This window comes from Callithrix jacchus, chromosome 4, assembly GCF_049354715.1.
Source record: "Callithrix jacchus isolate 240 chromosome 4, calJac240_pri, whole genome shotgun sequence".
Classification (NCBI taxonomy): Eukaryota; Metazoa; Chordata; class Mammalia; order Primates; family Cebidae; genus Callithrix; species Callithrix jacchus.
The window spans coordinates 15,874,232-15,899,977 of NC_133505.1; the positions used below are offsets into that span (position 1 = coordinate 15,874,232).

The 25,746-nt window shown below is 45.6% G+C and overlaps 1 protein-coding gene across 25 annotated transcripts in view; it reads left to right on the forward strand.

Annotated features, from left to right (window-relative positions):
- LOC128931702 (uncharacterized) overlaps positions 1 to 25,746 on the forward strand; it is a 664,375-nt gene that overhangs the window by 242,419 nt on the left and 396,210 nt on the right. Inside the window, exon 6 of one of the 25 annotated variants that reach the window (XR_013533740.1) lies at positions 1 to 25,341. This exon is cut by the window's left edge and continues 53,628 nt beyond it. The exons of the other annotated variants lie outside the window; for them this stretch is intronic. The gene's annotated coding sequence lies outside the window, so the exon portion shown is untranslated. Of the gene's footprint in view, positions 25,342 to 25,746 lie in introns of those variants that run through there. 25 annotated transcript variants of the gene reach the window in all.

Genomic DNA, 25,746 nt, shown 5'->3' on the forward strand with positions numbered 1-25,746 from the left:
GACCCAGTGCCCTGAGAGGCTTAGCAGTTGCTGCAATGATGATGAAACCTTGCTCCTTCACTCCCTGCGTTCTGGAAAGGAGCAGTGGATGATAAACTTTTTCCCCAGCACCTGGTGGCAGGAAATGAGTTTCGTAACTATTCTTAACTTATAGGAACATAGTCTATGGTACATTGCAAGCTCATATTATCTTTTCAAACTAGCTAAGGAGGTCTTTGTGTCTGTCTGCCTGATTTCCTTCCATCCTACTCTTTCTCCTTTCTTCCTGCTCTTTCTTGCTTTTCCTTTCTTTTCCTTCCTCCCTCTGTGTCTTTATTCCAAACCTGCCTCTATTTTTCCCCCATAGTTGGATTCCTTTTGACTCTCTCTTTCCTAGCTGCTTGATCCTGTCTAGGAACAGGCATGGGAGGACATTCAATGTCAATGGTGGCAAGGTGAACGATGGGCTCCCTGAATTTCTCTTTGCTGGCTTTTCAGTTTTCTGGCTCTTGTTCTGCATTGCTTTCAGTGGACCAAAGCAATGATGATCAGGGTTGAAGGATTTAGCAAACAAAAATATGGAATGCCCAGTTACGTTTGAATTTCAGATAAACAGCAAATCTCATTTCTAGTAAAAGATGCCCATGCAATTTTTGGGACACACTTATACTAAAATCATTATACCCTGCTCACCAGCAATTCAAAGGTCACCAGGCATCCTATCCTGTGCCTGACAGCCCTCTCCATGATCCAAGACTCTGGTTGGTGTGCTGATGGGCAGAGAGTTGCTGTCACCCTCTTTTTCTCTTGTTTAATCAGGCCTTCTTGACAGGGTACCATCTATTTCTTTTCCATAGTTAATTTTCTTCTCATTCTAAGCCTCAGCATAGCCAACGTAGCCAACTGCTCCTTAGCTCTGTTTACTGCAGAGTCACGTGTCTGAGTTTAGGGCAATTGACTCTGGTATTGCAGCATAGGAGGGGGCCCCCACCCACCTCCCTGGCACTGAACACCAACTTAGTGGTAGTCTGGTGCCAGGCACCTCATGTCATATCCACAGCAGGTCCTTGATGTAATTATTTCAACCCCATGGAACAGATAAGGCTCAGGGTTTAAGTTTCTTGCTCCAAGACAGACTGTGTTTGAACCCTAGGTTTCATTTTGTTCCAGAGCCCATCCTTTTCCTCCTCTCTGGGTATACTCATTTATACCCACTCATGCCTCCTAAAGACAACTCAGGGCAGAAAATTGTAATCCACACCCATTTCTCCCTTAATATAGGACTATTTCCCAATAGTCACAAAATGGACTAATTCCCAGTGCCCCGGAGGGAATTTGCAAAGGCTAATTCTCTTTGGAGACCACATCTGTCGTAGGAGGAAATGTAATGCAGTGCTTCTGCACTGGGTCACCTGCTTTGATTGGAAATATTAAGAGACATATGTGAGAAGCTCTTCAGGTTTGGGGGAAAGCTCAGTGGGTCCTGACTCAGTACCTTCTAGAAATATGCTGCCTGGGGTTGGGATTCTAGGAAAGAAGGCTTCCTGCTGGCAGGCACTTTCTTTCTAGGTGGTTCCTCTAAAGCTCCCTGTCCCTGGGCTCCGTTCTCCTTTCTTTGGGCTCCTTTACTTTCTCCTGCCTTTTTCATTTCCTAAAGGCTCCTGCCCTCTCTCTAACGAGCCTCTCTTCCTGGTCATGTCAGGAAAGGGTACCCTTGGACACCTGCTTATCTTACAGTGTTGTTTTAGCTTTGACGCTTGACAGTTCTCTCAGATACAAGAATTTAATACCTTGTCTGTCTCTGGCAAGGTGGCAAGGTTAGGTCTATGTTTTTTTTGTTTCGTTTTGTTTTGTTTGAGATGGAGTCTTGCTCTGTCACCCAGGCTGGAGCTCAGTGGCACAGTCTTGGCTCCCTGAAAACTCCACCTCCTGGCTTCAAGTGATTCTTCCACCTCAGCTCCTGAGTAGCTGGGATCACATGCATGTACCTCCACACCTGGCTAGTTTTTGTATTTAGTAGAGACAGGGTTTCACTATGTTGGCCAGGCTGGTCCCAAACTCCCAACCTTAGGTGATCTGCCCCCCTCGGCCTCCCAAAGTGCTGCGATTATAGGCGTGAGCCACTGCACCAGGTTGATCCATGTGGTTCTATTAACTTAAAATTGTATTAGCGTTTTCCTCATTTGTGCCACTGCTATCTTTCCGTAAACCATAAACCGACCAGCAGATTTCAATAGATAGGAAACTACTTAAGAGAAAAAAAAAAAGAAAGAAAGAAAGAAAAAAAAGGGGCCAGTCTTTGTCCTGATCGTGGTTCAAGTTTGTTTTCCTAATGGGGAATTTTCCAAGAGCTCTTAGTGCTGGGACTTTATGGGATAAATGTGGTGGAAAGGGGGACACTTCCCGTGCAGAATGTCCTTTTTACTCTCTTCTGCTCCTCTGAGCTTTGCTTCTGAATACACAAAACCTGTATTTGTGACTGCCAAGAGGCCTTCCACTGTGAGGAAGAATGCATTGTAAATCACTCTTTCACAGCCAGTTAACGGGGAGTGTCTTTCTCACCCATAATTATGGTTTTGCTTTGAGTTGAGAAAGTTGTTTTTGGGGCAATAAATTGTGATGTCATTTATCCTTCACTCCCTTTGCATGTGAGTCCTCAGTCGGAAATTGGTGTTCTTAACAGCTGAATCTCTGGGGTCTCCAAGGCTTTGCAGCTGAAAATTTTGGAGTCCTCTGCTTTGGAAAGAGGAGAGAGAGAGAGGAAGGAGAGAAAGAAAGCAAGGGAGAGACATTCATAGAAGGCCCTTTTGTTTTCCACTTTGGTGACCGGAAATTTGAAAGTGGGGGAAGGGAACTTGGCTCTTATTAAAAATATTTTATATTGGAGAATGTTAATGAAGCTTTACACTAATAAAAAAAATTCCAAACCTAGTGCATCAGGGTCATGACCGGGACTTTTTTCGTGTGCAAAGGCATTTGCACACACACACACACCTCTTCTAAAAAGCAGCCGCACAAATATGCTTGCATTACTGCTGTGCCACACTCTGAGTGCTCCCCAGCAAGAAGAATTCCAGGCAGAATAAGAGAATCAGAGCTCTTCCATTTGTGGAAATTGTTAGTGGAAAACTTCATTTCCAGTATCAAATTTAATATTACTGAGCGGCAGGTTATGATAAAACCACTGAACACTTAAAAATGGGCCGTTTCTGAAATCGCCTCTGCGATGGTTTTATGAATTGTTATTCTGCCCTCTTTAGGTAATCAGATACGAGGAGTTGTTTGGCAACCTAGCCAGAGAGAAAAGCCTTTGCCCAGATTTTAGGCAATCCCTTGTAATTAATTGGTCCAGCCTGCCGTGACCGGGGCAGGCGCTTGTCAGCGTCCCTCAGTATGGCTTTAGGTTTTGTATTTCCTGTGTGGGGAGGGGTCATTCAAGTCACAAGGGCACGGCACTACTTCAGCAATCAGCTGAATGACACAGGGATTTGGCTTATTTCTATTTTATGTGTGGACAGGGCAGGGTAGGATTGGGACAGTTTAGGCTGTGGAATTTCCAACTGAGGCGGCTTAGAGGTTTTAAATGTGAGGCAGCAGGGCAGTGTGGGGAAGAGGATGAGCTCCCGAATCAAACCAATCCTGATTTGAGATGTGGCTCTGCATTTATTCGCAGTATCATCTTGGGCAAGTTAGCTACTCTGCCTTGCACTTCCAAATTTGTAAAATGGGCATAAGGATGCTAACATAATAGAGCTCTCTCTCTCTCTCTCTCTGCTACCCCTGTGTCCCAAATACTGCAAATCTGGGCAACCCTGCATTCCAGAGATTTCAAGAAATTTGCAGCTTCTCCCTACTTCCTGGGCTACCACACTGGTCCAAGTCACCCTTGTATTTTACCTGGATTATTGCATTAGTCTCTGAACAGGGCTTTCCTTCCCCCACTCTAAGGTAGCTGGACTGATTTTGTTTTTATTTACTTATTTATTTATTTTTGAGACAGGCTCTTGCTCTGTCGCCCAGGCTGGAGTATAGTGGCTCAATCCTGGCCTGCTGTGGCCTCAACCTCCTGGGCTCAAACAATCCTCCCACCTCAGCCTCCCAAGTAGCCAGGACCACAGGCATGTACCACCAAGCCCAGCTAATTTTTTGTAGAGATGGGGTCTCGCCATGATGCCCAAGCTGGTCTCAAACTCCTGAGCTCAAGTAATCTCCAACCTTGGCCTCTCAAAGTGCTGGGATTACAGGGGTGAGCCACTGCCACTGGCCCAGAGTGATTTTTTTAAAAAGGTGAGATGGGGCCGGGCGAGGTGGCTCAGGCCTGTAATCCTAGCACTTTGAAAGCCTGAAGCGGGTGGATCACAAGGTCAGGAGTTCAAAACCAGCCTGACCAACATGGTGAAACCCCTGTCTCTACTAAAAATACAAAAAGAAATTAGCCGGGTGTGGTGGTGGGCACCTGTAATCCCAGCTATTCAGGAGGCTGAGGCGGGAGAATCGCTTGAATCCTGGAGGTGGAGATTGCGGTAAGCCGAGATGGTGCCATCGCACTCCAGCCTGGGTAACAGAGTGAGACTCCGTCTTTAAAAAAAAAAAAAAAAAGGTGAGATAGAAACTTTCCAGTGCCATCCCAGCTCATTCAGAATAAAGCCAGAGTCCTTGCCATGGCATAGCAGGGCCATATTAACATGGCTCCTTGGTACTTCTCTGGTCTCACCACTAAATATTGTTGATCCAGACACTCGGATCTCTTTGCTGCTCCTAGAACATGGTAAGCTGTTCCTGGCACAGGGAATGGTACTTGCCTGGAGTCTTCTTCCTATACAGCTGTCTCCAAGGCTAACACCCTCACTCTCTGCTCAAAGGTCACCTGATCTAGAAGGCTCTTACTCTCCTGTATGTCTTCCATCCTTTGAGTTTCTCACCTTCTTACACACTGTGCATTTCCTGCCAGTCTCCAACATGGAATGCAAACACCACGAGAGCAGGGTCTCTGTCAATGTTGTTTACTTCTGTATCCTCGGCACCTGGAACGGTGCCTGGCTGATTAATATTTGATAGATGAATGAATCGGATCTGCTTCATTTAGTTGTTTAAAAAATTAAATGATATCATGCTTCTGAAATGCTTGGCACCATGCCTTACACATGTTAAGAATGCAATAAATGTGAGCTATTATTATTTTTACTACAGGGTTTAGTAATAAGAATTCACTTAGGAGTGGAAAATGGGAATTTAACTATAGTGAATTGGCAGAGCCAATTAATGGCGAGGAAAACCATTCTGGCTCCTCTGTTGGGACTTGGGTTATCTTCATGGCTCTGCCCTTCAAGTTATTTCTCTTTGCTATTTTAAAGGTAATATACGAGATAGAAACTAATAATAAAAACAAGCTCAAAGGACAGCCTAAAGCAGTTAGCTCCAAGAGGATGGGTACCAAGGGCTAAGTAAGCATCTTCAAGCAGAGGTGGCTGAAAATACAGGTAGCCATCTTCCCTGACTGTGGTTGAGGCTTGGTGCCTACTGGAGGGAGGCATTGGCAGGGTGGATTCCCTGTCCTGTGTCTGAGAACCATGGGCGTAATGCTCTCTTTTCTATCAGTTTTTTATTGCGGTGTAACAAGCCATCCCCAAGCTTAGGGACTTAAAATAACAATGCTTTGTTACTTTGTATACTTCTGTGGTTAGGGAAGAGGCTCTGCTTCTCCTGCTGTGAGCTGGAGCCACCTGTGGTTTGTGGATCTGAGAGTTGGCTGGGGGAAGGTCTGTCATGGTCTGGGGTCGAGTCTGGCTATCAGTGGGAGGCCTTGGTTCTCCTCCCAAGTCCTGTCTCCAGCCATTCTGTCATCCTTTGGCAAGTAATCTAGCCTAAGCTTTTTACTTGGTGACTGGTTTCTAGGAGAGAAAAGAGAGGCAGCAAGGCCTCTTATCTAGACCTGTCAGTCACAACGAGACTCTGCTGGGTTCCAATGCAAGATGCAAGCGGAGGGGAACGAGTCGGTCTCTCGCATGGCGTGCTCACTCACGTGTGCACAACGTTGAGAGGATTATTGGTGGTCATCTTTGCAGGTGAACTTCCACACTCTTGAACTTTGCTAGCTCTTGTCTTGTGCTTTCCATGAGTCTTTATTGCTTATGAGAGAGCTGGACTTCATGACCTTCAGGTTGCAAGGCTAACAGCCTCCGTATCCAGATGTACAAAAGACCCCGACAAATGTGAGGGGCACAGTTATCTCTGTTTAAAAAAGGATATTGTCAATTATTTGATTAGAAGTTAGTCACTTGGGAGATGTATGCCTCAGCCTCCCAAAGTGCTGGGATTACAGGTATGAGCCACCATGCCCTGCTTCAATATTCTTTTTATTTTAGATTTCCTAAATATTTATTGAACCCCCACCACATGTCAGACACTGGTCAGGATTTTTAAAACATATTCCTATCACTTAATTCTCACAGTAACCCCAATAGGGTGTTGTTGTTTTTTTTTCCTAGATGGAGTCTTACTCTGTCACCAGGTTGGGGTACAGTGGCATGATCTCGACTCACTGCAACCTCTACTTCCTGGGTTCAAGGGAGTCTGCTGCCTCAGCCTCCCGAGGAGCTGGGATTACAGGCACCCACCACCACACCCAGCTAATTTTTGTATTTTTTTGTAGAGACGGGGTTCTACCATGTTGGTCAGTCTGCTCTCAAACTCCTGAACTCAGGTGATCTGCCAGCCTCATCCTCCCAAAGGGCTGGGATTACAGGCACGCGTTACTGCGCCAGGGCCCCAGTAGGGTTTTGATGATTAAAATGGAAACTACTCACCCCATATGTTTCGAACACAAGATGTCATTTACTCAGGGTCACGTATTTGCCAAAGGGCAGAGATGGGTGTCAGCTTGGGTTTGTCTTACTCCATGTTGCCTGCGGGTTCCACGGCACCTCTGAGCCTCCTGTTCATCTGGATGGAGAAACTCACAGAAGAACAGCAGAGACAGAGAATGACAAAAATACAGTTTTTGCTTGTTCTGTTAAAAAGACTCATAGATCCATTTCATTTACCAAGACAGGAATTGATATACACATGGTCTTTTGGAGCAAAGCAGTGTACACAGATATTGCAGGATTTTGGTTTGAAGTTTCTAGAAGTTATGAACTGAATAAGTTTTGACTCCCAGATAAGTGTGACAGGTAAGAGTAGGTTTAGCTATGCATAATGGAAAGCTCTAAGTAACAGTGGCTTAGGCTGGGCATGGTGGCTCATGCCTATAATCTTAGCCCTTTGGGAGGCCAAGGTGGACAGATCACCTGAGGTCAGGAGTTCAAGTCCAGCTTGCCCAACATAGTGAAACCCCATCTCTACTAAAAATACAAAAGTTAGCCAGGAGTGGTGGCAGGCACCTGTAATCTCAGCTACTCAGGAGGCTGAGGCTGGAGAATTGCTTGAACTCAGGAGGCAGGGGTTGCAGTGAGCTGAGATCATGCCATTGCACTCCAGCCTGGGTGACAAAAGCAAACTCTGTCTCAGAAAAACAAACAAACAAACAAACAAACAAACAAACAAACAAACAAACCAAAACCCAAAACAACAAAAAACCCCATGGCTTAAATAGGTTTGTATTTATTTCTGTCTCATGGAACGAACCCTGGAGGCAGGTATTACAAGGAGAGTATGGCTGCTCTGTAAAAGTCAGGAACCAGGTTCCTGTCTCTCTCCACCATCCTGAAGATGTTCTTCCACTCATGGTGGAGCAGGCTTGTAGGAGCCAAGACATTTGTCTGCACTGAAGCATCAAGAAGGAGGGAGGGGTAAGAAGGGAACACTCCTTCCCTTTAGAGCCTTCTCAGAAGCTACCATGACACTTCTGCATGTGTCCTACTGGGCATCATCATCACAGGCCACTTCTAGCTAGAAGGCAGGCTGGGCAATGCTCAGTTAAAAACGGTGGGCTCTGTTACTAATGAAGAGGTGTGGCCTGGTGCTGTGGCTCACGCCTATCATGCCAGCATTTTGGGAGGCCGAGGCAGGCGGATCACCTGAGGTCGGGAGTTTGACCAGCCTGCCCAACATGGCAAAACTTCATCTCTACTAAACATACAAAAAATCAGTCAAGCGCAGTGGCGGGTGCCTGTAATCCCAGCTACTCGGGAGGTTGAGGCAGGAGAATTGCTTGAACTTGGGAGGCAAACATTGCAGTGAGCTGTGATTGTGCCACTGCACTCCAACCTGGGCGGCAAGAGTGAAGCTTCGTCTCAAAAGAAAAAAAAAAAAAAAAGGAGTGGATTGGGGCCAGGGGGACAACAGCAATTGCGGTTGGCAGAACATTATTTTAATCAATGTGTGAAATAAATACAAGGGTTTAGATGAAGTTATTAGCAGTTGAAGACGAGCAATAGTAAATTTTTTCCTAGACGTTTGTTTTGTTTAATAGTAAGCCACACCAGTGTTGTCTTTTAGACACGGTGTTTGGTGCAGTGTTTGGATGTTTAAACTTAGATGCTTTAACAAAGTGCTCTATTTTTGTTTAAAAAAAAAAAAGGCAAAGCCTGCTTAATGTCATCTTACATAAACCACAGCATTGGTGTAAGTCGTTGGCTTCAGGCCAAGTGTGACACACTGCTACTGGCTGTGACAGTTTGCCCCAATCCCTGCCAACAGGTAGCAGGAACAAACGGGTCTATTTAGTAGGAAATTTGGTTATACAAATTTCATTATGGTTTTATGAGATAAAGACCATAGTGTATGACAATGGGCACTATGACTACCAATGTTTGCAAAGTAAGCAGTCCTTGAAGAGAACTGTGTCATGTTTTGCTTGTTGCTGAGACGGTTAAGCTATACAGAGGGATGCATGGCTTACGTAGATATGTACTAAATGAGTTTGTATATGTTTGGCTAGATGAGTTTTTACGTTTGGCTTCCATATGTATACCATAAACTTTGAGGGAATATACAAGAATATAAATCACCTTCTCTGTTTTCTGAGAAAGACCAGAATTTAACTAGACTTTGGAATGGGAGTAGGATTTGAGTAGAGAAGAGGGAAGTAGAAGGGACGTGGCCCACGTAGAGCTTTGGAGTTGATGAAAACACCTGCAGTCCAGGCTGGAGACGGCAGCCTGGCTGGAGTAGAAGGGAAAGTGGGGCATAGAGCTGGCTGCCAGGATCTTGTGCAAGGATAATGGCCTTTAAGGCCGGGATAATGAACTTCCTTCTCTCAGCAGTGAGGACCAATGGGATATTTCAGAGCAGGAGAATGGTGAGAAAAAACACAAAGCTGAGGACTAATATGAGCCTTGGAGATGGATTATTCTGCTCCTGCCTTTTGAAGAGGAACAGTAAAGGAGGCAGAAGGGAAATACCCAGGTAGGAATAAACCCAGGAGGGCAGTGCCGTCGAAACAAAAATGGTGACATGCGAGGGATGGGGGTGCTGGTGGGTGTTACCAAATTGTGAAATGAGACATGAGAAAAGATTATTATTAGATGGGGCCAGAGATTCTGCTGACAATTGAGAGCTTGCAGCTCCAGGAATGCCAGGAGGTGTGGGCCGGACTGCCTGAGGGTGGGAAGGCATGGGTGTGAGGAAATGGATGGGTAGAGATGACTCGAGTCAAAGGTTGGCTGAGAAGGAAGGAGGGAAGCAGCTCAGAGGGAACTCCCCCCATGCCCAGGCCCTGAGATGAGGAGAGCAGAAAGGCTGAGGCTCTAGCAGGGGCTGGGACACAGATGCAGAGAAGGAATGGTTGTGGAAGGGAAGTCTACTGGAATCTAACGCCTAAGAGGAGGCCTGGCTGTCCTGGGAGATGAGAAAGTCTTCTGTATTTCTGGGGAGGAGCTGGGACAAGATGGGCATGGTGAGCAGAGGGAGAAGCTCAGGCTGGAGCTGGAGGCAAGGGGCAGGTTTGGAGGGAGCGCCGGGGCTCCCAGGGCAACGTGCTGGGGGAGGGCAGGAGTCAAGTGACCAGAGCAGCAGAGAACTTTCTGTCGAACGCGGGTCTTGGATTGGGAACAGAGCTGTGCGCCTGTTTCTTCGCCTGGGCTATTCCACTTCAGCCCTTCCGTCTCTCATCTGTACAAGAAAAGCTGTGTCTGGAGCAGGTTTCTGGGAGATTCTGTATTCCCCACTCACTAGAAGAATTCTTTTTATGGCCTTTTCTACAATCAGCATTGCATGAAGAGTGGAGATCTCAGACTGGTGCCAGAGTTAAGCCATTACCTATCTTACTCTAAACAATAAGATTTCTAGCTCCGCCACCCCCAGACTATGTATAAGTCGCTCGCAGTATCACACAAGCTCTGGTAGGAGTGGAGAGATAGAAGCAGTAGGAGTGGAGAGATAAGTGTGGACGTGGCCTAGATCAGTGACTGGCACATCAGATGTGGCAAGGCCCAAAGGTGACAAAGGAGCCCCTGGGCAATGTGCCTCTGAGCAGGCAAGGGCCTAGTGGGAGGTTCCCACCCCGTTCCTTTGTAGAAAGAGTCCCAGAATGTGTATTTAGTCATGACATTGTAAACGTTTCCAGGTGACTGTTTTATTTTACAACAGCAGATGGTGAAAACCAGGTTGGTTCTCTTTGGCCATTTTGATTCTATGGCATGTGTTAAGTACAGTTGTGCGTTGCTTAACAACAGGGGTACATTCTGAGAAATGTGTTGATAGGTGATCTTGTCATTGTGCAAACATCATGGAGTCTGCTTACACAGTCTTAGATGGCAGAGCACACTGTACCGAGGCCACATGGTGTAACCTCCTATACCTAGGCTAGATGGTATAGACCATTGCTTCTAGGCTACAGACAGTAGAAGGTGGAACCGTCAGGTAAATCCACGTGCAGGCAGGCCCCTGTCCTCACCTCTTGCCCCTTTCCTCCCACATTGTGAGAACGTCACAGATTGTACTTACAGAAACCTAGATGGCATAGCCTACTCTGTCTAGGCTATATGGTAGAATCTATAGCTCTAGGCTACCCTGTAGACTGAATACTGCGGGCAACTGGAACACAATGGGAAGTTCTTGTCTAACTCAACATAGAAAAGGTGAAAAGGTGGTATTAGAATCCTGTGAGAGCACTTTTGTGTATGCGGCCCTTCATTGACTGAAAGGTTCTTATGCAGCACGACTGGTACTAAAGTGACTACATGGGCGTTGGGGGTGGCCAGAAATAGCTCGCTCCAGCCCGAGGCTGGCGGTAATGGTGCACCTCATGGTCTGCTTGTATGGGCAGCAGCATTTCTCCTTGTTCTTTCTTTCCATCCCATTTGAGACCTTGACTCACAGAACCTCCTGGACATTTTTATATTATCAAAGTGGCATTGGCTCCAGGCAAAAGCAAACCCCCCTAGATGCAGGAGGTGCCTTTTAAAAGCCGTGTGACTGTCAGTGCTTGTGCATCCTGGGCAACTGTGAGGGGTCTGTGGGCAGCCTGATGGCAGCTGTGTGAAATCCTCTGGACACCCTGGCTTCCAGCTGACTTTCAGAGAAAATAAATAATAGAGATTGGGGGGAAGAAAACTGCAGAGGGTGGAACCTCCAGGTAAGTACACCTGGAGACAACTGTGCTCACCTCCTGCCCCTTTCCTCCCCCTCCAGCTGTCCTCTTACCAGGAGAGGCACAAACAGAAGGTGTTTGCTTTTCAGGCCTTATTAAATAGTTACTCTACCATACAGGGCACATTTGCTGAAGGCAGGTGAAGTCAGAGTTCCCGGCGGCCCGATAGAGACCCTCTGTTCTGTGCCGGTTGTGAAGTATCTGTGCCAAGACTGAGCAAAAGTCCTCCCGACATCCCTGCCTGAGAGCAGTCTGGCCTCTCTCTCCTTCCCTGGGTTGACCCCTTAGGATCAGGAGCTTCACTTGTTTATGTTTTCACAGGACACACTGATTATTAAATGAGGCGGAGAGTGCTGAGTGAGGAGACCATTAATCTCCAAAGCAAGCCTCAAACTGCAGCCAGAACTCTTGGGAACAAAGTGCACCTTTGCTTCACTGGAGACTTGACTGAGATCTGGGGTTACCCGAAAGCTGAATGTCACCTTCCTTAGGAGCATAGAACTCTCTGGTTTACACATGGCGTTCAGTCCACATTGTCTCCAGGAATCCAGCGCTGGTTTATTCTGTGCAGCTAGAAGGTAGGGTGTTAGAAACATAAGCTGTTAGGTTTGGAAAAATACGGTCATTTTTTCCTTAACCCCTGTGTGAGATCCTCTTAGAATTCCAGGTGGTTGCCACAAGGGATGACCTCAAATACTCTTGAATACTCATAAACTACTGCTTTTATGAGATTTCCCTGGAACCCACAGATTGAGATAAACAGCGCCGCGAACAATAAGATGCAAGGTTAGGAGTTAGTGTTACCCAAGGCTCAACCTCCATCTGCTGGGTGACCTTCAACAAATCTCTTTACTCCTGGCTCTGGAGTTGAAACTCAGGCTGGTAGCAGAGTCTGGTGCATGGAAGGCACAGAGGTGCAGTGAGGCTGGCGGAGGTCCCTTCTGTAAAGGGATGTGAACTCCTTGCACGGAAAAGTGGTAGGCAATGCTCAGTTATCAACGAACTTGAACATCATCAACAGTGTTCAATTATCAATGTTCAGTGATGGTGCAATTGGCCCATTAGGTTCTCCCCGAGCCCAAAGACCTCTTATGAGTTCCCGTCTCAGAGTATAAAGCATTGCACAAGAATTCCAGCTCCCACCACCCCCAGGCTCTGTATGAGTTGCTCCCAGTATAGCACAAACTCTGATTTTTGTGTCGGTGGATGTTTAATTGGATTTATCTTGGTCCGGGTTAGGCCAGATGAAGTCAACTAGCTAACAAATCTGCAATTGTTTCTGTGGCGAAGAGGAGGTTCATAGGCAGTTCTCTAACCACTTAATTACCTTCAGTTGCAGGAAAATGAAGCCTGGATTTGAATACGGTATTTGCATATCTACACAGCTTCCCTTCTGTCCACTGTCCCCCCAGACCCTCAGAAGCCTCCTGCTCCACGGCTCGTCAGATGTTAGGAGCCTGTTTTAAATTTCCTTGGCTAGCAAAGCATGGTTGTTAAGAAGCCGTAACTTTTTCTATTTTGATTTTGGTTTGGTTCTGTGTTTAATAACGGTTTAGAGACGTCTGGCTTGCTGCTCGGTTTTTTTGTAAACCCCTCTCTTACATCTCTCAGACACACACCCTTTTGTTGTTGTTTTCAGATTCTGTTGCTCAGATATCAACAGCTGTTGATAGTCCTCAATCTTGACCCAGAACTATACTAGGTTAAATAACTTTTGCTGCCCTTTGACCATCTCTCATCTGCACAAGAAAGGCTGTGTCTGGAGCAGGTTTCTGGGAGATTCCATCTTCCCCACCTACTGGAGGAATTCTTTTTGTGGTCCTTTCTACAATCGGCATTGCTGGAAGAGTGGGGATCTCAGAGTGGTGCCGAAGTCAAGCCATTACCTGTCTTACCCTAAACAATGAGAGTTATTTTTCAGAGAAAAAGAATCCTGTGGCATTGCCTCCTTTCCCACAATTCTGACTCCAAGGCTGTGCAGAACTTTGTCATCTCCCTGCGTTGCTAAAAACAGTGCTAGTAACTCCCTAGCCTGATCAGTTGCCCTCTGTCCACGAGGCAGGAACTGCTTCCAACAGTGATGTAGCCTCGTTCCCGACGTTACTTTCTGGGTCACAAGAAGATGGCATGTTCTATTTCTAAATCCCCTTGACATCTCTTCTTCTTCGAGGTACTTCAAGCCTTTTCATTTATTTGGCCACAAAAACGCCTGGAAAGAGGATCCTATAATCATGGTGTCCTTTGCCCCTCCTCCCATCTCTCATCATTTTGCTCTGGTTTCTGCCTCTGTCACTTGCCTGCAACTGCTGTAAGTCAGAAGTCAAAAGTCAGTGAGGACCTCATTGCCAATTCCCTTACTTGGTGAGGGGGCCCTGACCTGGGGACTCTTAATTTGGATGGGGAAAATACTTTATTTTCACCAAACTCTGACTGAAATGTACTATTTCCTTCAATTATGAATGTAGGCAGCAAACCATGGTAACATCAGTAGTATCCACAGATATTTCCACATCACATTATGGTTTTGCTGCAGGTTATCTTAATCCCCTGCTTTCATTCATGACTGCGGAAAAATTACCTTGTTTTGTGACCTCCTGACGGATCTTGTTACCTAAGGCATTAATACTGCAACTCTTATATGACTATAGTATAATCTTTTAATATTTTGGTAACTGTATTTTAATATAAATAGTTTTATTTATTACTGTATGTATTGTGTTTTATATATTTAACAATATTATTTTCAGAAGGGATCCATAGGCTTTGTTAGACTACTAAAGAGGTCTACGGTACAAAAAAAGGGCAAAAACACCCAGTTTTGATCATTGGTACCTGATTTCTCTCGAGCGTTTCTCTTATAATGATAACAGCCTTCTACTGAATATTCTTTTCTGCTTTGCTCAAATGATACCACGCTTTCCTACTTCTGTTTTTCATTACTCTTTCCCAGATCTTTTACTGGTTCTTTCTCAGTTGATTCCTTATGTTTAAGACTTTTCTGGCCGGGTGTGGTGGCTCATGCCTATAATCCCAGCACTTTGGGAGGCCAAGGCGGGTAGATCACAAGGTCAGGAGATCGAGATCCTCCTGGCTAACATGGTGAAACCCTGTCTCTATTAAAATACAAAAAATTAGCCGGGTGTAGTGGTGTGCACTTGTAGTCCCAGCTACTTGAGAGGCTGAGGCAGGGGAATTGCTTGAACCCGGGAGGCGAAGGTTGCAGTGCGCTGAGATTGTGCCACTGCACTCCAGCCTGGCGACACAGCAAGACTCTATCTCAAAAAAAAAAAAAAAACCAAATAAATAAATAAACCAAAAAAACAAAAAGACTTTCCCAAGATTCTATTCCTTTCCGCCATTTCTTCCCTTTCCCTCTGTCCCTACAGTCCTTCTTCCTTCCTTCCTTCCTTCCTTCCTTCCTTCCTTCCTTCCTTCCTTCCTTCCTTCCTTCCTTCCCTCCCTTCTATCCTCCCTCCCTCCCTCTCTTCGTTCCTTCTCTCTCCCTCTCTTTCACAAATATTCATTGAGTTCCTACTGTTATGTCACTGACAGTCCCATGAGATGACAGACAAATAGGCATTACAATGTAGTCTGATCAGTGCTACAGGATACTTAGGGGACACTTAGGAGAAATACCTAACCCAGCCTTGGGAGTTGGGAAAGACTTCCCATTGGAGGTCACCCCAAGTGAAGTCCTGGAGGACCAAGTGAAGTTGGCTAGGCTTGGTGGTGGGAACAGAGGGGTGGCTACAAAGGACTGGATGGATGGTTAAATTGAGACGGAAGTGGGAAGAGGTAGGCAGACTGTGGAGCTTTCTAAAGCATACTGAGAGTAGCTACCACAGGGTTTTAGGAGAACTGCATTGAGAAACATTGCTTCTGCTTAAAGTACAGAATGGATTGGAGGAGAAGCCTAGAGACAAGCTAAGAGGCTGAGAAATGCTACTTTTTGCTCATTCTGGAACGCACCACGTGCGTCCCCCCATGCTCATGCTTTCCTCTGCCAGAGATGCTCTTCTCTATACCTGATGCTCCTGAATAGCTGTGATGAACCTTCAAGATCCTCTCTTTAAAGTTCTCTGACTTTTTGGCTACTTTTTTGGGCAACACTTAGAGTTATCTTTTATGCATCTGTTTCTTGCTGCTTCTTTGAATTACTTGTCTCCACATCTCTAGTACCTAGAATATTGCTGGACCCATAGTGGGTTCTCTGAATTGAGCCAGATGCAGGTAGGGAAAGTGCAAGAAGATTATAGAATTCATCCACAGTCACATAGCAAAGGGAACCTGCGAGATCCCTCAGAGATGTCCACAGAATCATGACATCTCAGGATAAGAAAGTCATCTAGTTGTCTATTTATTTTTTTAATATAAGCACTTTGTTTTTGTATAGGAGAAATATTTATACCTCCTGTATCAACATCAGTCCATCAGTGCGTGTTGCCAGAATTCAGAGACGCTTTAACAGGACTTGAGTTTTTACTTTTAGAAAAACGGATCCTCGGCCGGGCGCGGTGGCTCAAGCCTGTAATCCCAGCACTTTGGGAGGCCGAGGCGGGTGGATCACGAGGTCAACAGATCGAGACCATCTTGGTCAACATGGTGAAACCCCGTCTCTACTAAAAATACAAAAAATTAGCTGGGCACGGTGGTGCGTGCCTGTAATCCCAGCTACTCAGGAGGCTGAGGCAGGAGAATTGCCTGAACCCAGGAGGCGGAGGTTGCGGTGAGCCGAGATCGCGCCATTGCACTCCAGCCTGGGTAACAAGAGCGAAACTCCGTCTCAAAAAAAAAAAAAAAAAAAAAAAAAAAAAAGAAAAACGGATCCTATGGCCTTTTGTTTTTATGGAGAAGAGAGATTTCCCCCCGGGATGATACAGAAGAGACTAACTCAAAAAAGTGGGCTGAATCTCAGGCAAGGAAAATGATATGTTGAAAACCAGAACCTCAGTAAACCTGAGCCAGTGGTGGAGTGTGTTTGTTTGTGGCCCTCTCTCTCTGAGATGGGGGTGGGAGGCAATGGCAGCCCTACAGCGGAGATTTCTCCATGAAGCTGGACAAAGTCCTTGAGCTGCTTTGATCATGGGCAGAGGAATGGACAAGGTGGCTCTGTGCACAACTTCCAGCCTGGATCTCAGGTTCTAGATGACGCAGAGGAAAAGCAAGGCGCAGACTGTATATTTTATTCCTGCGGGCACTTGCTGTGTTTCCCAGCTTTTCTCCATGATCAAAATGGAAAAAAAATGTTAATGACTCTTTACCAGGGCACCCTGGGAGTTGAAAAGAACATCATAAAGATCACAGGTCACTCATGAAACTTCCTGTGACTGCAGGTATGGGGAGAAAGGGCTGCTGGTTGCCTGGGAGGGATGACCACATATAATGGATTCTTATTCCCTAGTCGGGAGACCATTGATCAAATATCCAAATCATGCTTCTTCCTATTTTTTTTTCAAAAAGTAGAAATAAATTCCCAGTGTGGTGGCTCATGCCTGTAATCCCACACTTTGGGAGGCGAGGCAGGTGGATTGCTTGAGCCCAGGAGTTTGAGACCAGCCTTGGCCACATAACGGGACCCTATCTCTACAAAAAATACAAAAAAATTTAACTAGGTGTACACCTGTGGTCCCAGCTACTCGGTAGGCTGAGGTGGGAGAACTGCTTGAGCCAAGGCTGCAGTGAGCAATGACCGTGCCACTGCACTCCAGCCTGAGAAATGAAGCGAGACCTTGGCTCTAAATAAATAAATAAAGTAAAATAAAAACTTCCTCTGACAATACCCAAAATAAGCAAAGATACTCCTGATAGTGAGTTAGGGAAGCCCCGTTTACATGTGACAAGTACTTCTGTGAAGTTTGTTCATAATCTTGCCTTAGCCAGATTTTGGCAGGGAAACTTCACTTAGTTCTTGTCAGGACTAACTGGTATTGAAAGTTTTGTAAAGCAAGTTGTTGAACTCCGCAGATGAGAAAAATAGAGGGGTACAATTTTTGAGGGAGTGAGAAAGAAAGGGATAAAAGTCATGCTTCAAGGAAGTTAGGAATCAGATTGGACATTGTTCAGTGTTTTAAGTTTCAGGCAGTTCTTGCTTTTTATCACTGCAACTGTTGAAAAGTCGACATCGCAAAGATATGATGTCATCAAAAGGAATGCAACACTAGCTAGTGATGAAGCTGTGGGCGGGTACTACTGGAATGGTTGGATAGATCTGAGCTAGTAGTAGATGCGCCATCTGATCGTGATGAGTGTTGTGTGTTTTCTTCAAATTTAAAATATCCTACTGGGCATGGTGGCTCACGCCTGGCCCTATAGGAGGCCCAGATGGAAGGATTGCTAGAAGCCTGGAGTTCAAGACCACCTTGGGCAATGTAGTATGACCCCGTCTCTATAAAAAATAAAAAAGTTAGCTGGGCATGGTGGTGCATACCTGTAGTTCCAGCTACTCAGGAGGCTGAGATGGGAGGATGGCTTGAGCCTAGGAGGTAGAGGCTGTAGTGAGCCACGATCCAGGCCACTGTACTCCAGCCTGGGTAATAGAGCGAGATCCTGTCTCTAAAAGAAAAAAATATATTAAAAAACATTAAAAATCCTGTAGTCCAGTTTCAGTTTGTTGTGGCTCCTTGATACATCTTCCTGCACAGTTATGAATTTAGCATTAAAATGAGACAGGCAGGCTGGGCGCAGCGGCTCACACCTGTAATCCCAGCACTTTTGGAGGCCGAGGCGGGTGGATCACGAGGTCAAGAGATCGAGATCATCCTGGGCAACATGGTGAAACCCCGTCTCTACTAAAAATTCAAAAAATTAGCTGGGCATGGTGGCACGTGCCTTTAATGCCAGCTACTCAGGAGGCTGAGGCAGGAGAATTGCCTGATCCCAGCAGGTGGAGGTTGTGGTGAGCCAAGATCGTGACATTGCACTCCAGCCCTGATAACAAGAGTGAAACTCCGTCTAAAAAAAAAAAAATGAGACAGGCAAACTAGGAATATTGTAGAAAACTAGAGAAGAAGAAAATTAATGCAGACCAAAGGAATCAACCAGAACAAAATCTTTTAACCTGTCTGTGTCTGCCAATTTTATAAGACAGAAACCCTTGAAGGCAGTAAACTGTGGAACCATAAACTCTGAGGAAGTGGACAGAAGGTTTAAAGCTGTGATTAGCCACTACCCACATGTGCCTATTTCAATTTAAATTAATTGAAATGAAATAACATGAAAAATTTAGTTCTTCAGTCACACTAACAACATTTCAACTCAGTGGTCACGGCGGAGATGGAAGCATTTACATCATTACAGAAGGGTCCACTGGACAGTACTTGCCTGCGCTGCTGCTGGGTTGGCAGCTACAACCCAGCAGCCAAAGCCAGCTGTGTATGGCACATGGGCTACTTTTTATTACAGTTCTTAATTTATTTTTGAGACCAAGTCTCACTCTGTCGCCCAGGCTGGAGTGCAGTGGTGTGATTGCAGTTTACTGCAACTTCCGCCTCCCAGGTTCCAGTGATTCTCCTGCCTCAGCCTCCCGAGTAGCTGGCACTACAGGTGTGCACCACCACACTCAGCTAACTTTCATATTTTTAGCAGAGATGGGGGTTTTGGTATGTTGGCCAGACTGGTCTTGAACTCTTGGCCTCAAGGGATCTGCCTACCTCAGCCTCCTAATGTGCTGGGATCACAGACATGAGTCACTGCAGCTGGCTGGTTTTTGTTATATTTTTAATTGTTGAAAAATCTTGTGGAAGTTTATTTTCTTTCTTGTCATATAAGAACCTACAAATATTCTTGTTTTTGCCTGTTGATCCATAAAGCCTAAAATACGATAAGACCTTTCCAGATAAAGTTTGCCAGTGTCTTCCTGGTCTAAAGCATCTTCAAACTACAGTGGCAGAAACAGGCCTGCAGACAGACAGTGACCTGCTGTGGATCGCACAGCCTGGGAAAAACAGTCTCCACCTCGGCTCTTGTGGAAGCTGCTCCTTTGCTGTGCCCTGGGCTCTTTGCTTCTGAAGGCCTGTGTTTCCATTCACCCAGGGGATAAAACAATGGGTTCCTTTAGCTGCATCGTGAACTTGAGAAGAGAGTTCAACTACTAGGGAGACCTTGATCATCTTTCTCTTATGAGTCTGTCACAGGGAGGACCGGGAGGATCAGACAGCTGCAGCCACGTGTTCACAAAGGGCCTCAGATGCAGACACAGGGATTCTCTTCACATGGGATTATAGTCAGGAAAACATGCTGATGGAGTAAAAGACGACTGTCATCATGTAAAACTCGTGTTCCTCCGTCAGACCGCACCGCCTGTGATGATGTTTGAATTAATACTTTAAAAATCCTTTAATTGTCTTGTGATTAGTACCCACCAAGTTGCACTATATTCACGGTGTGAGTTAAAAGCATTAATGTGTTAAATGGTAGCACTTAAAATATACTGCATTTTAAATAAGCCCATTGGACATTTCTTCGTTTTAATTTTTGTTTTAAAAAATGTACTAACATCCATGGTGAGACCCTGTCTCTACAAAAATACAAACAATTAGCTGGGTGTGGTGGCACATGCCTGTAGTCCCAGCTACCCAGGAGGCTGAGGTGGGAGGATCATTTGAGCCGGGGAGGTTGAGGCTATAGTGAACCATGGTCATGTCTTTGCACTCTGGGCAACAGAGCAAGACCCTGACTCAAAAAAAAAAACCATATATCTATATGTATGAATTTTCGAGATACATATATAGTATATATATAACATATATAATATGTGCATCATAAATAATATATAGTATATATCTATATATCATATGTATCTTATATATCTATACATCTATTATATATATCTCTGTATATCTCATATGTGTATCATATATATAGATATATATACTAAATCCCCCAAAATGAAAGTGGCTTGAGTGACCTTGAAGATGTGCTCGCTTAAACAGATGTATTTAAGCATCTAGTTTATATTCTCCACAGAGTAGCTGGGTTTCAGGAAGGAGTTACAGCACCAGAGTCCATCCTCATTATTCACCAGTTGGATATTTGGAAATTTGCCTACTTGCTGATATTTATTCATAATCTCCAAACCAATGCTTGTGGCACATTCACAGTCATTAGTGGACATGCTCAGAGTGGGGGAAGTTTTCAGTTGCCCAATGGGCATGTTCCCAGCCGAGGCGGAATAAGACCTTACTCTGCCTTCATGTTTCACCTCTCATCCTGCAAACACGTGTTTTTCCTGTGATTTATATAGTGCCACATTTTTCACATTTTTGTGCCTTTTGTTGGTGATTTTGCTGTTTAAATTGGTCTCCATGTGTGGTCTGAAGAGCTGTGTAGTGACCCTAAGTGCCAGGATGTGACATGCCCTATAGAGAAAATGTGTGTTATGTGTGTTACATAACCTTCGTTTAGGCATGAGTTAGAGTGCTGCTTGCTGACTGTGTGTTCAGTGTTCATGAATCAACAATATATATAAAATAAGGTGTCTTTAAACAGAAACACACATATAAAAGATTATATATTGATTGGTTGGTAAGAATGTTGCAATTAGAGGCTCACAGCGACCTAACACTGTATTTTCCCTAGAAGTAACGGGTCAGTATTTACTAATTCAGTGTTCTCAGTGACTTTATAGAACAGAACTACCTCACATAACAAGTACTAACTATGTAAGAATCAAGATCTTGCTGAGCTAAGAAGCCTGTGAACCCCTCAGTGTGTGCAGCTCTTCCATGGCAGCTCACCTGGGCTGGCTTAAGTGTCCACTTTCTATTTGAAACAAAGGGAGTTTAATAGTTGGCAAAGTAATACAGCTGGAATTCATTTCTCTAAGTGGCAGGGATTCCTGACCATCCTAACCGGGAGCGCTTATCCTAAGGCCGAGCTTTTACAGCCAATTTGCAGCACTGTCTGGTGCTACTAAAACCGACCCAAGAGTCCCATAGACAGTTGTTTTGGATAAACATAGAAATGGACCCTTCTGGTCTTAAAGCTTGAAACTTACATTTGTTTTATCTGAGTTCCTTCCTTGGGACAGGATCCCCAGGCCTTTCAAAAAGTATCAAAGAACTGAAACTCACCAGATCTTCCCATCCATCCAATGAGATACCCAACCCCTCATTTATGATGATTACTTCCTTGTATTTTCTTACACATTGCTACATTTCTTCCTTGCTATATAAACTCCTAGTTTTAGTGGGTCAGGGAGATGGATTTGAGACTGAGCCCTATCTCGTTGTTGGCAGCACCTGATTAAACCCTTCTTCCTGGCAATACTCGTCAGGTCGGTGATTGGCTTTCTGTGCAGTGAGCAGCAGGCCCTAGATCAAACCCCCGATGTTTCAGTAACAAGTGTTGCTTATTCTCTCCATGCCCCAGCCAGGTAGTAAAATGAGACTGTCAGGAGTGACTTTTAATTCACAGGCAGGTCAAGTGGAAGATCAAGTTGATCACAAAGGTCCCTTAAGCTATACTACAACCATATAGGTTTGAATATTTTGGGGGGCTTTATTGGCTTTATTCTCCACCTGGAAATTATAGTGTGCACCAGATAGAAAATGGATTCACTGAATCTTGGGTAGACAGATTAATGTGAAGGTGTACTGAGAATTTCTTGTCTCTTGGGGAAGCCAGGACCACAAGAAAAATATCTGAAGGGAAGACGCTAGTAAGGCAATCCATCTATTGATTGTTCACAATTTCTTGTTTAGAATTCAACAGGTAGAAGTCTGGTGGGATTATCACTGTTTTGGAAGCCTGCAGGTGGTTTAGACTGAGCAACGAGCACAGGCTAAGGCTTTGATGGTATGTTCCAAGAAGGTTTCTTTTAACATTTCTTTTATTCTTTAAAAGGGGAAAAGGTTCCTTGAGGTTATTGAGAGTGCCAGGGCTTCTCTCTGAACTCTTCAGAACATATATGAGAAATGAAGCTTGGGCGTTTCTCCCTATTTGGCAGTCTTCCTAGAGTCAGCTTTATCGGAACTCACACATCGGTGTCATTGCCGCGTTCTAATTGTGCACTGTTTTCTGTGGCATCTTCTGAATTAGCATCAGGTTCTTGTCAAACATGGAAATATTCTTACCAGGGAATGCCACATTCTGAAATCTCTGGAAGCTGTGTGTGTGTGTGTGTGTGTGTGTGTGTGTGTGTGTGTGTGTTTTCATGAGACTGTGGAAGAATACCCCATGCAAATCCCAGACAGATCTGCCTGAGCTCTAGAAACCTAGGTCCCACCCTGGGGTGCTCCATCTGTCCCAGCAAAAGCAACATCTGCCATGTAATGCTCATCACTTCCCTAGTCCCATCACCTGGGCTAGCTTCCTATCATGTTAGTGGAACCCAGCCTCCCCCATTGCCCAAGCCCTCTTCTCTTATCCTCTGCTTCCAATACGTTCCTTCAACTTGTGTAAGGAGAGCCTGCCTCCCAAATATCCCTGTATTCATACATCCCTTCCGCCCGTGTCTTACCTCTGACTCTGACGTTTTCTTACTTGCCTATATCTAAAGCCTCCAAATGTTTCTTTTCCCAGACCTGTCTCTTTTTCCATCAGAGTGTTCATGTCTCTTTCTGATGAAAGCCTTGTGCTGACCTCATTGCCTTCAGGATAAAGTCTAAGCAACCCCACACGGTAGACAAGGCTCTGCAGGATCCAACCTCCCTCTTCCCAATCTCCAACTTGTGTGGCAAAGCTCAGGTCTCCTTGCTATTGCCTGCACTAGTCCTTGTGTCTGGAATGTCCTTCCCAACTTTGAGAGACTGTCATTTTGTCTTTAAGATCCAGCTCTGGGATCTCACCTTTCTCCCAGTAGATGATAGTAAAAATATTTAACAACCTGTTCGACTGGGTTCTGAGCAGTTAGAAATGATGCCATGGACAACAACCGGTGTGGCCTTGCTTCAGCATGCCAGGAAACTGTCCTCTGGGGCTACCCCACGGAGCAGGGTGGATCCTGCCCTGCTTTGTTCACCATTGTATGTGTAGAGGCACACATTTTTCACCCTGTATTCATTCAACAGACATTTAATAATTGTCTACTCTGCTTAGACCCTGGCTAGATCATGGGAGTATAAGAATGAATGGAACAGTGTTTCTGCCCCTGAGGTGCCTGTGGTCTAGACATAGAACATTCTTTTTCCTTATGTGATCATCTTCCATAAAACTACGAGCTCCTCGGAGGGTGGGGACCAACTCCCTCACCTTGGCATCTTTGGTACTTGCCTGCATCTGGCACATAGCATGCTCAGTCTGTATTTGTGGAATGAGGGGAGAATTATCTGGCTGGCATCCCCAGTGTCTGGGCCCACAGTTCAGGGTGTCAAAGTGTTAAAATGATTCAAGGGGTGGATTGGGCATGAGCTAAAGGGCTTCCAGTGAGAGGTGTAGGTGACGATGTTTATTTATAAAGGCAGAATTTAGAGAAACAGTTGATTTGTCTTCTCTGTTCCTCCAAATTCAACTCTTCCCCTGCCGCCTTTTCCTTCCAGTTCTTTTTTGAATGGAATGTCACCCACTCACTGGTTTTATATAGCGCCTATTGAAGTAAAATACAATGGAAATTGTGCCTATTAATTAAAAGCTCAGAATGTGTGCAGTTTTAGAACTGCTAATTAAAACTCTTACCAATCGGGTTGCATTAGCGGTTTTAAACTTTTTTCTTTTCTTGAACCTAGAACTTTCCTAACCGAAGAAGATGACTTTTAAAAAGGCAATTGCCAGAAATGATAGCATCTTGTATTACCAATTGCTGCATGTACCTCCGGTGAAATCAGAGGTTTGGTGTCTCCCAGACACTTTGAGGGTTATTGAGAGGACACAGTGACTTCCAGATCCCTTCCCTCTGCCGTTGTGGGATGGCTGCCACTGTGCAGGTAGCACAGCTTGTGGGGAAGGGCCTGAAGCTCCTTCCTCCTCAGGCAGGTCAAGAGGAGAACGTGTCATCGGTTTCTGGGACTGTCTGGGCAACTATAGCCTCTGAAGTTTGAGCTCATGCTCTGCCCATGGCCACAGCTGCCTGTGGTGAGCCAAATGAATTCCATAAGGGAAGATGACAGAAGAGTCTCAAGGCTCCGGCTCTGTTCTCTGCTCTGCTTTCTTTCAGAGCCTGGAATTCTCCACCAAGCCCATGGACGCTGCTGTGGCTTTCTGGGCATGGTGCCAAGGACTCACACAGGACTCTGTATTCAGCCCCAGATTTCATCCTGCCTCGGCGTTTGGGGTGGAGCAGCCCAGCAGGGCTCCCCTTGTGACTGGAGTCAGAGTTTGCCTGGGCTCCCCTGAGGCGGGCCTAGGCCAGGGTCGTGAGGCTGTTCCAACAAGCAGCCCCATTGTATCCCAGCCTGGGAGCACACAGAGAGCGGCTCCTGTGATGGAGAAGCCCCCGTGCCTCTCAGGGTTTGATTCCACCCAACCAGGTGAAGCCATGTGGCAAGCATGTGCTTGGGGCTGCCTGCAGTTGGGGGCATGGGCTGGACATGTGCTTTGAGTTTGGGCTTCTTTTCTTTTTCAGAAGGTGTTTGATTCATGCAAAATGCTTAACGATGCCTGCAATGCACCTCGTGGGAGATCAGATCCCCTTTGATGTGCAAGGTCTTTTTGGAGGTTCCAAAAAAACAGTTCAAAAGGTTTACTTTGGACACCACACCTCCAGCACATGTCAAAGTCAAGGCCAGGCTCCCCAGGCAGCACGCTGGAGAAAATATTGTGTGCCGGTTTCTTCCTCTTTCTCTGTTGTGTCTTGTGCTGAGCACAGATTTTGACTTCACACTGTCCTGGTGGTGAAAAGAGGAGATTGAGCAAAGGAAAATAAACAGCACTGAGCTTTGTGAGAGTCCAGGGAAGCAAAAGTGCACCGTGGTCTTTCCGTCCTGCTGAAACTTGGTGGTGAGAGCCAGGCGATGAGCTGCCTGTGCTGACAGATCCTCCCTCTTGTGCCTCAGGGCTTGGATCAGTCTGAGGAAAACACAGGCATTAACAGAGCCATCTGCGTGCCCCATGTGGGTCAAACCACAGTTTTGCCTGGGCTTGTGGTCAGGTGGCAGGTACAGTACTGTTACCCCGTCTCTTATCATCCACCATGTGTGTGACTTACCGACGGCTCTGCGAAGACAGGGGTGAGGGGTACAGAACAGGAGGCAGGATTGGAGACCCACGAAAGGGAAGGCTGGGACCAGTGGAGAAATCCTGCCTTATGCAGCATTGTTCTGAGAATTTCCTTTCCCTTCCCTGTGCCCCAGGAATGGGGA